Here is an 11,572-nt window from a genome sequence, read left to right on the forward strand (position 1 = left end):
ATATATGGGACATCTAATTCTTTACCAATTGGATAAAAAGCAATTTATATCGATCTCTGCATTTAACCCCTTAGGAATTAATGTTCCCATTTGGTAAATCCACTTCGTTTCATTTTGTGATATGTCTTTGACTTTGGCTGATGACTGGAAGTGATGTCTTGAGAACGCCCTGTGGGTGGTGCGAAATGCGTCGACGCACTTCCGGTCTGCTGTCCTTACAATCTACGTCACTTCCGGTTAGTGGAACGCACGCTGAGGAGTGTGTTCCAGACGGCCATCTTTGATTTTTTGGAACTGCATGGTTATCCTCTGCTAACCACAAGACTGTGAGGTCTCTGGATAGAACTGTGGATATGTGGATCTGTGTGAGCCGATGAAGGCTATTAACCTCCTCGGCGGTCTGATTATTTCCGATTTTTTGTGCTGAAAGCGGTACCATTTTTTTGCATGGAAATATGTAGTTTTTTATTGTAGGCTGTAATATTTAGGAATAACTCACTGAAATCTGTACGAACAAGAGTCTAGTAAACATCCCGGGTAGGATAAAATTTGAAACTCGAAATCATAAATTATAATTTAATAAATATCATAAAAAATAATAATATAATAATAATAAATTTAATTCAATAATATAATCAAACCAAAAACACTGAAATTTTAATTGGTGTATTAACACTGGTGCACAGCAGCATACCTTTACCTTAATCACATATAGGATTAATATTTCTTTGTGCGTTGGGGTTTGTGATCTACTCATGTATAGAACCCCTGTCTGCGTCCCTGTTATGTACATACGTGTCTCTAATTTTCTTGATCACCTATGTCATCAGGAATGAGGCTAAATCCAAGATTTTGAGCTGCCATCAAGATAGGAAAAGATGGAAAATCTTTCAATGGAGACATTAGTCTAAAAAGAGATTTCCCTCACATTGGAAATATATCCTCTCACTTCCCATTGAGTCTACAGGACAGGAAGAGAAATTTCCCTGTAGAGACACAGATGAAAAAACAAAAACTGATTTTACTGTCTCCTAATCTAAAATTAAATAAAAGGTTTTGGTTTTAGATTTAAGTTGGCCATATGTGGATCAAAAATTGACTGAATTTCAATCCATTTATGGCAGTTTCCGCTGGAGAGAAGTCTAATAATTGCCTTCTCTCGAACAGGAATATTGGATCATTTTCATTCGATAAGCTCATGCAGTCAGTCATCTGCAGCACTAATTATTGTTTTCTGAGAGTGGAGGAATCCCCGTTGTCAGAATACAATACCATAGGGGGGAGGATTCCTCCATCCACCATTTTTTTTTTCTTTTTAATAAGCCCGCTGACTGCTAAGAAAAAATGATCCATCTATAGCCAGCCTTAATGTGCCTGAAGAAAAAATACATGATATATAGCTAAAGTCGTATTTCATTTTTTAATTGGATAATTTGTTGACCTCTGAACTGTCATGCATACGTTAATCTGGATATTCTAGTATGTTTGGTTGCACTTTGTTACAGGTCGCATGATGGTTATTGTATTCTGGAATTTGTATTCATATCTTCTTTTGTATTACATTATAATATGTTATTAATAATACTACTACAACAGGCAGGCATGTCTCAATTCCTTCATGAAGTGTTATGAATAAAAAAGGAAAAGATTTCCATGATTATGAAGCATAGATAGGTGGATCATTTGCTAGAATTTTGATTAGATGTCAATCATTTTTTATTGATGATAACAATGAAAGACTGCAGTAGGGACAGATAATGCTGTGATTAAAGCAGCAAAGTAAGTATAACTGCCTGTTTTTCTAGGGTCTAAAATATTACATATTACCCTTTGACATGGGGTGGACTCCGCTATGTTCTGTCAGCTGATCCCCGCATGACAGGTCCATGTCTGTTCGGTTTATGCGGAGCAGATATGGACAGGACCCAGTCTGCTCTATGGGCGGCTTGGTGTAAACAGACTCCGCTGCTGTCTGTTTACACCTGACTTCCCTCCAATCGGCCTATATGGAAGGGGACAAGACCTCTTCCCTTTTATTATAGTAGAAGACCAGATTGGATTAGAGGTAGGTGGGTGTAAATGGACACAAGTCCATTTACATCTGCAGGTCCATAGAGTGAATGGAGTGTCCGATCAGGTCCACCTGAAAAACTGATAGGCAGTCCTGATCAGACCCTATGGGGTTTATTTACTAAAGCTGGAGAGTCCAAAATCAGACTCCCTTCTGCATAGAAACCAATCAGCTTCTAACCTCAGCTTGTTCAATGAAGCTTTGGCAATCAAACCTGGAAGCTGATTGGTTTCTATGCAGAAGTGAGTCTGATTTTGGACTCTCCAGCTTTAGTAAATAAACCCCTATGTGTTAAAGGGGCCTTAGATTGAGGAATGATAATGGGTAGCCATAATGTAGCAACAGACTTCTGATAAAGAAATAAAGAAACACGCTTTTTTTTCTTGAGAAATTGTAAATCAAAATATCTGCAGGTAAATCAAGCGGTGCAGTGTATAGGGAATATAATAGGAAGAATTTTCCCGTTTTTCACCTCCCAGAAACATTTAATCATTTGGTGTGAAAAGGCAATCCTCTCCAGGCCAGTTATATACATTGTACAGATTTTAAGAAATTTCACTGCAGATCTTTACCTGCTTGTGTCTTGTAGTTATTGAAACGTGCCATTTCATTAAAGTGTTACTAAACCCACAACAGTAAAATCAGCCTGTATATGCAGTAAAGAATGCTGTGAAACCTAAGGGGTTAATCCTCTGTGTAAAAAGGCTGTTTGATCCTTTCTTCTCTGTTCCTCCCCTTTTTCAAGTGACCATCTGTTATCTCCAGACTGAACCGTAGGCATGCACATGCTCGGTTTGGTGTCTATTGCTATAGAGGTTTTTTTTATGTGCATGTGATCAGCACAGGGCCAATCAGCACTGTCCAGACAGAGGTCAGGGGGTTTGTGTCCTAGAGCAGAAAGAAAACTCCTACAAGCTTTAGCTAGTGCTGGGCTGTACAAGATAGAAGTCACAAGACTGCTGTAACTGCTGATGAGAAACGGTATTTAGCAGTTTATATTTACTAAAATAATTGCACTTCCATGTTCTGTGTACTGTGGGAGACCAGATATAGTGAATGCGGGGTCATGGGTTTAGTAACACTTTAACTTCCTTAAAGCAGAGTTCCAGTGAAAATGTAAAAAAATAAGTCAGCAGCTACAAAAACTGTTGCTGTTGACTTTTAAAAAACAGACACTCACCTGTCCCTCGAACCCGCGGTGTCCCTCCCACAGCCAGTTTCACCAGCCTCCCTATGTTGCTGGTGCCGGCATCTTCAGTGTGGGCACCAAGCTGTGACATCTTACGACGTCAAAGCCAGCTGCTCATTGCGTATGCACGAGTAGCGCTGCGCTTTGAAAATGGTCCCGTAGTCTTCTGGGACCTGTCACTTGTCCTTGAAGACTACGGGGAGGGAGGGGGGAGGACAACTTCCACTTCCGATCGCCTAGGCCAGTGGTCTCCAAACTGCGGCCCGTGGGCCAAATGTGGCCCTTTGCTATTCCTCCCACTAACACCAATGATGGGACACGATTCCTCCCACTGATACCAATGATGGGACACGATTCCTCCCACTGTCACCAGTGATGGGGCACTATTCCTCCCACTGATATAAACAATTAGGTACTATTTCTCCAACTAATACCAAGGATGGGGTACTATTCATCCCACTGACAACAATGATGGGGCACTATTCCTCCCCCTGACAACAATGATGGGGCACTATTCCTCCCCCTGACAATAATGATGGGGCACTATTCCTCCCACTAAAACAAATGATGGGGCACGATTCCTCCCAGTGTCACCAATGATGGGGCACTGTTTTTTCCCACTGATACCAATGATGGGACACGATTCCTCCCACTGTCACCAATGATGGGGCACTATTCATCCCACAGACACCAATGATGGGGCACTATTCCTCCCACTGACACCAATGAGAGGGAACTATTCCTCCCACTGACACCAATGATGGGGCACTATTCCTCCCACTGACGCCAATGATGGGACACGATTCCTCCCACTGTCACTAATGATGGGGCACTATTCATCCCACTGACAACAATGAGGGGGCACTATTCTTCTCACTGACACCAATGATGGGGCACTATTCTTCTCACTGACACCAATGATGGGGCACTATTCTTCTCACTGACACCAATGATGGGCACTATTCCTCCCACTAATACCAATGACTGTACACTATTCCGCCTTCCACTGACTATAAGTACTGTCATTTTTTTAAATCCTACTGACGCTGAGACACTTTCTACTCCCACTGGGCACTCCAGCCCTCCTAAAGTCTGAAGGACAGTAAACTGGCCCTTTGTTTAGAAAGTTTGCAGACCCCTGGCCTAGGCGATCACAGTGGAAGTGGGAGCGGGTACCTATCAATTTCGGGTACCCGTTTCCAAGCCCCTGCTCCCTGTTAAAGATTGTCACCTTTGGGGAGTGCCCCATCCTTGGTATTAGGTGGAGGAATAGTGCCCCATCCTTGGTATTAGGTGGAGGAATAGTGCCCCATCCTTGGTATTAGTTGGAGGAATAGTGCCCCATCCTTGGTATTAGTTGGAGGAATAGTGCCCCATCCTTGGTATTAGGTGGAGGAATAGTGCCCCATCCTTGGTATTAGTTGGAGGAATAGTGCCCCATCCTTGGTATTAGTTGGAGGAATAGTGCCCCATCCTTGGTATTAGGTGGAGGAATAGTGCCCTATCCTTGGTATTAGGTGGAGGAATAGTGCCCCATCCTTGGTATTAGTTGGAGGAATAGTGCCCTATCCTTGGTATTAGTTGGAGGAATAATGCCCCATCTTTGGTATTAGTTGGAGGAATAGTGCCCCATCCTTGGTATTAGGTGGAGGAATAGTGCCCCATCCTTGGTATTAGTTGGAGGAATAGTGCCCCATCCTTGTTATTAGTTGGAGGAATGGTGCCCCATCCTTGGTATTAGTTGGAGGAATAGTGCCCCATCCTTGGTATTAGGTGGAGGAATAGTGCCCCATCCTTGGTATTAGGTGGAGGAATAGTGCCCCATCCTTGGTATTAGTTGGCGGAATAGTGCCCCATCCTTGGTATTAGTTGGAGGAATAGTGCCCCATCCTTGGTATTAGTTGGAGGAATAGTGCCCCATCTTTGGTATTAGTTGGAGGAATAGTGCCCCATCCTTGATATTAGGTGGAGGAATAGTGCCCCATCCTTGGTATTAGGTGGAGGAATAGTGCCCCATCCTTTGTATTAGGTGGAGGAATAGTACCTAATTGTTTATATCAGTGAGAGGAATCCAGACCCCTGGCCTAGGCGATTGCAGCGAAAGTGGGAGCGGGCACCTGTCAATTTTGGGTACCCGCTCCCATGCCCCCGCTCCCCAAAGGTGCCAATCCTTAACGGGGAGCGGAGGGCAAATCCTTAAAGTGGAACTTCTCCTTTTGGGTGCAGCTCCACTTTAAACAGACTGCTGGGAGTGGGAATGTTCATGCTCTATTACATTTCAGTTTTAGCCCCAGTTCACATCTTTGCGGCTCCCATTTGAATGGGCTGCTGTACCTTTGTTTACTGCAAGGAGAAGGTCCCTGCACCTTTTTTAAAATGTGGCTGCACAGAAATCTTCAACACTGAAATTATAAGATAAATTAAAAAGTAATAAAAGTAGGAGCTCCTTATAATGGCCACAGCTGAAGTACAGACCTGGAACATAAGAGATCTCACCAATAAAACCCCTAAAATTATAAGAAACCTTTTGATAAGTTAAAGTGGAACTTTGTGTAAAGATTCAAAATGAAAAGACAGGGAGGATTTTTAATGCAGAGGAGGCATGCTTTACCTCTTCTGCATTAAAGCTACCTACCTGGTTGTTTGCCCTGTACAGTGAGCTGTGCAGGTGCAGCTCACTGCACAAATCCAGCAACTCCGAATTTGACGGAACTCCCGCACATGTATGGGAGTGATGTCATCCCTGCCCAGCCAATGGCAGTGGCTGGTGTTTTGGACCCAGAAGCTGCCCACCCGAAGATATCAGCGGCCAGGCGGGGAGCTCCGTGATAGTACATCGCGGGATCAGAGGTGAGTATAGTTCTGCTTTAACTCTCTGACATTCACCAAAAATGGAAACAATTGTTTTATGAGAACTAATCCTTTAAATGTGGGATTCACAAATTTATTTATACTTTCAGTATTAGAAAAATCAGGTTATGTGAATCTGGATCATTTAACCACTTTAACACTGGTAACTTCCACCCCCTTCCTGCCCAGGCCAATTTTCAGCTTCCAGCGCTGTCACACTTTGAATGATAATTGCGCGGACATGCAACACTGTACCCATATGAAATTTTTATCATTTTTTTTTTTTAGGCAGATAGAGCTTTCTTTTGGCAGCAGTATTAATAGAAAAGAAAAAACATGACTTTAATACCAGCCAAAGGGAAGCTGTTTTCACAGGACACCCGCGGTGTATCAAAAACAACTAAGTTAAATTAGGTAAATACAAAATATCTTTATAAGTGTCAAATATTGAATGAAGATAGTATCAAAAGAAAAATAAAATCTCACATTTTGGGTTGTCCACAGAAAAGTAATATAGGAGAAATCTTCCAATGGGGACACTAGTTCTAGTGTCCTGGGGGGGGGGTGCTCAAGGGGTTCCCTTAATTTGCAGGGATTTCCTTTCATTTCCTATTTTGGCAATGGGACAGTAACCCCTGGTTCCGAGTTCCTGTGGGCTGTGTTTTGCGCGGGCACCAGAGCCCATTCCTTTGAATGGACTCCCGTGCTCCGGGACACGCAGGGAAGAAGTCCCTACACTTCTGAAGAAAATGCAGTCCGTCGGGAACCTCGGTTCCCAGTACGGCTGCGATTTCCAGTGTGGGCGGCGAGCCCGCGGGTCCGCATTCTTCTGTGTGGGTGGTACGGCTGCACAGATTTTTGTGCAGATCCGCAGCGGCACCACCCGCACATATGTGAACCTAGCCGAAGTGAGGGGAAATCTTCCCAATGGGACACACATGGCAGAAAAAAAAAAAACTGACAGGGGTTCTAATCCTCTATTACTCTATAGAAAATTTCACATTTTGGATTATCCTCAGAAAAGTAATAGAGGGGAAATCTTCTAACGAGGACAGTGGTGCTAGTGTCCTGGGGGGGGTCCTCAAGGGGTTCCCTTAATTTGCAGTGATTTCCTTTCACTTCCTGTTTTGGCAATGGGACAGGAAATAAAGGGAAATCTTCCCAATGTGACATAGATGGCAAAAAAAATCATTTTACAGGGGTTCTAACCTTCTACTTCTCTTTCGAAAATGAAAAGAAAATGTTTTCCTATAATTACACTAAGGCAGTCTTTCTCAACCTTTTCAACACAGAGGAACCCTTGAAAGAACTTTTCAGTCTCAGGGAACCCCTGCTAAAAATGACTATACCTATAACTCATGGTACAATAGTGAGATGGTCAGTGGGTAGAATGCTCCTTACACTTATGGTCATTGGGGGGGAATTACTCCCTTACATATAGCTAAAAAGATCAATGATGTCAGTGGGAACTTACCTGAGAGGCAAAAACTTTCACTGCTTATGCGCTTGCCCACCGCTCTATGTAGAACTACTGCTACAGGGCGGCAAATCATGTATATATATATGCGATTTGCCTTTCAGGGGTAGAAGACCCTACCCGCGCCTCCATTGGCGGCTACGGATGTCAATCACCAAGTCCTGACCGGAGATTCCCCGCTGGCACCCGGCGATCGCCGAGTAAAACTGACAGGGAAGAGACCTGTGTGTAAACAACACAGGTCTCTCTCCTGCCAGCAAGGACATGCTGCTTTGTATTGCTCTGCACAGCAGCATGTTTCCCTAGTAAAACACACATAGCACATGATGTAAAACAACACACAGTTAACCCTTTGATCATCCCAAATGTTAACCCCTTCCTTCCCAGTGTCATTAGTACAGTATCAGTGCTTTTTAGTAGAACTGATCACTGTATTGGTGTCATTGATCATCGGCATTACTAGTATACAAAAGAAAAAAATTCCATTATATATACCGCCATTTGTAGCCGCTATAAATTTCATGTAAACCAATTAATTTACATGTATTGAGATTTTTTTAGCAAATACATGTAGCAGAATATATTTTGGCCTAAATTTAAAAAAAAATTTGATTTTTTTCTAATCTTTTTACTGCATATGTTTTATAGCAAAAAAGTATTTTTTTCTAAATTGTCGGTCTTTTTTGGTTTATAGTGCAAATATGCACAGGTGATCAAATACCACCGAAAGAAAGCTCTATTTGTGGAAAAAAGGACAGAAATTTAATTTATGTACAGCGTTGCTATGCATGTACATTGTGTTATATTTGAATTGAATGGCAGGTTTATTGCAGCAAATGATGTATATGCTTGTATATACACAAGTGTAAGAAACATTCTTCCCACTGACCATCTCACTAATGTATCATGAGTTGTAGATACAGTCATTTTTAACAGGGGTTCCCTGAGACTGAAAAGTTCTTTCAAGGTTTCCTCCCTCTATGTTGAAAAGGTTGAGAAAGACTGCCTTAGTGTAATTATAGGAAAAACTTTCTTTTCATTTTCGAGTAATAGAGGGTTAGATCCCCTGTAAAAAAAAATTTTTTTTTTGCCATGTATGTCACATTGGAAGATTGTCCCATTGCCAAAACAGGAAGTGAAAGGAAATCCCTGCAAATTAAAGGAGCCCCTTGAGGACCCCCCCCCAAGACACTAGCACCAGTGTCCTCGTTGGAAGATTTCCCCTCTATTACTTTTCTCAGGACAATCCAAAATGTTAAATTTTCTTTTACTTTCACGTTTGATGATAACAGTAAACAGGACTAGTAGAGAGGGTGAATCTCCCAAAAGGGGGCACAGACAGCAATAAAAACCTGACAGAGGTTCTAATCCCTCTCCACTCTATCCAAAACTAAAAAAACTTTGCCTTTAGTTATACTTTTTTTTTTTATCCAAACAACTTTTATTGTCAAGATAATAGAGAAAATGGAACAGTACTTACAGAATCCACAATGACATTACTGCAACAGCAGGATTTCACATAAATAGAACAACGTGGATGCGCAGATCCTGTAATAAACAGAATAACAGAAATGGTAATCAAACAAAACAGAGACCCCAAGGATCCAAGATATCTTGACAATATGTTACTTTTTCCTTTTTACATCTTATTCCTTCCCGACCAGATGTAAACAGAAATGGTGGAAAGGAACAAAGCCCAAAACATGTCTTCGAACAATAAAAAAAAAAACACATCAACAACAACCTCTGGTTCACCCGAGAAGTTATATTTTAAAGTGTTATTAAACCCACAACAGTAAAATCAGTCTGTATATGCAGTAAAGCATGCTTGTTATTCTCACTGTGGAACCTAAGAGATTAATCCTCTGTAAAAATGCGGATTGATCCTGTCTTCTCTGATCCTCCCCTTCTTTCAGTACCCCCTCTTATCTCCTGATATGACGTATCATGTGGAGACATGCTCAGTTTGATGAATATTGCTAGAGAAGTTTTTTGTCTCTTGGGAGAGTGCATGTGATCAGCACAGGGCCAATCAGCACTGTCCAGACAGAGGTCAGGGATTCTGCATCCTCCTAGAGCAGAAAAAACCCTCCTCCTACAAGCTTTAACCAGTGCTCCGCTGAACACTGATAGAAGTCACAAGACTGCTCCAACTGTTGATGAGAAAAGGTATTTAGCAGTTTATATTTACTAAAATAATTATATTTCCATGTTGTGTGTACTGTGGGAGACCAGATATAGTGAATGCAGGGTCCTGGGTTTAGTAACACTTTAAAGAAATCAACCCCAATGATTCTGTGTTTTTTCCATATTTAGGTTTATTTGCATTACCGTTGAGAGAACTGATACAAACAGAAAGGACTCCAAATTACATATTATATTTTTACATTCCTCAAATATCACATCCCTGGACCACTACTTGTTTAACTCATGCATTTTATTATTATTATTATTATTATTATTAATATACAGGATTTATACAGCGCCAACGGTTTGCTCAGCACTTTACAAAATGAAGGCAGACATTACAGTTACAATACAATTTGGTACAAGAGGAGACAGAGGGCCCTGCTCATTAGAGCTTACAATCTAGGAGGAAGGGTTGAGTGATACAAAAGGTAATAGCTGTGGGGGGGGGATGAGCCGATGGAGGAAATAAATGGCGGTTTACTAGGTAGAAGTAGGATAGACTTCTTTAACCACTTCCCATCTGGCCGTTGTATATAAACGGCCGGACGGTGGCAGTGCAGGGTCGGGTGGCCATTTATAAACGGCCTCCCTGCACCCTGCTTGTGCGCGCTCCCTGGGAGTGCGCAGCACTGCAATCCGGGGCCTGCTGTGCCCTCCGGACACAGTTGAACAACGATCGTCGGACAGGACCTCTGTGCGAGGTCCCGATCATGTGATCTCTGATTGGCCAATCAGTGATCACATGCAGAGTAGTAAGCAAGATGTCACTTGTGACATCATTGCTTACTACGTGTGAAATCTGTGAATGATCACAGAGGTCACATGGTACAAGGCTATTCACAACAGTCTGGTACCATGTGACAAGCTGTGACCAATCACAGCTCACACAGTAGTTCTCAATGGCTGCAAGAATGCAGCTAGAGAGCAGGAGAAATGATTGCTTTTACAGCCTTTATGGGTGTAAAAGCAATCAGTGTAAAAAAAACAAAACAATCTTCATCACACCCCACAAGTAGTACAGTGTCATGGTGACACTGTACTGCTAGGGTGACAGTATGTAAAACAAACCCACATAATAATATAAAAAAAGTAAAAAAAAATGTTTAAAAATTATAATTTTGGTTATAAACTAATTTGGGTTATTATTTTTTTTACTAAAAGATAACGGAATAAATTTTGGCCAAGATTTAGGATGAAATACTATTTATTTGCAAAATGTTATAAGAAAAACACTTTTTCTCAAAAGTTTTGGACTTTTTCATTTACATAGCAAAAAAAATAAAAATCCCAGTGGTGAATAAATACCACCAAAATAAAGCTTTATCTGTCTCAAAAAAATGCTAAAAAATTCATATGGGTACAGTGTTGCATGACCGCGCAATTGTCATTCAAAGTGTGATAGCGCTGAAAGCTGAAAATTGCCCTGGGCAGGAATGGGGTAAAAGTGTCCGGACTGGAAGTGGTTAAAGAGTAAGGTTTTCAGAGATTTAATCATTTAAGTATATTTTCTTTTGTGAATTGACTTTAGTGGCGTTTTGTGCGATATTTACCGAGCATTTGGGGAATTTTGAGGTAAATACCACTTAAGGTGATAGCGAGTTGACATTTTCAGCATTACATGCAATATTTAGGAAAAATGAGTTAGATCACTTAATTACCGCATACAATGTGCTTTAGTGAATGGAGCCCAAAATGTCTAATCATCAGGAAGCATGTGAGGTACATAACTCAGTAGGAGGCACGTTGAAGTCCTACACAGAGACCACTGCTTCTACACAGAGAGCAAGGGTCCATC

The 11,572-nt window shown here is 41.6% G+C and overlaps 1 long non-coding RNA gene across 1 annotated transcript in view; it reads right to left on the reverse strand.

The window, feature by feature from the left end:
• The window catches only part of LOC149458158 (uncharacterized), a 127,957-nt gene extending 118,819 nt beyond the window's left edge, over positions 1-9,138 (reverse strand). The window contains exon 1 of the long non-coding RNA XR_016313505.1: positions 9,068-9,138. This is a non-coding gene — a long non-coding RNA (uncharacterized LOC149458158). The remainder of the gene's footprint in view (positions 1-9,067) is intronic.
• Positions 9,139-11,572: the final 2,434 nt, after the last annotated feature.

This window comes from Staurois parvus, unplaced genomic scaffold (assembly GCF_062004578.1).
Source record: "Staurois parvus isolate SC_StPar_1 unplaced genomic scaffold, SC_StPar_1.0 ptg000293l, whole genome shotgun sequence".
Classification (NCBI taxonomy): Eukaryota; Metazoa; Chordata; class Amphibia; order Anura; family Ranidae; genus Staurois; species Staurois parvus.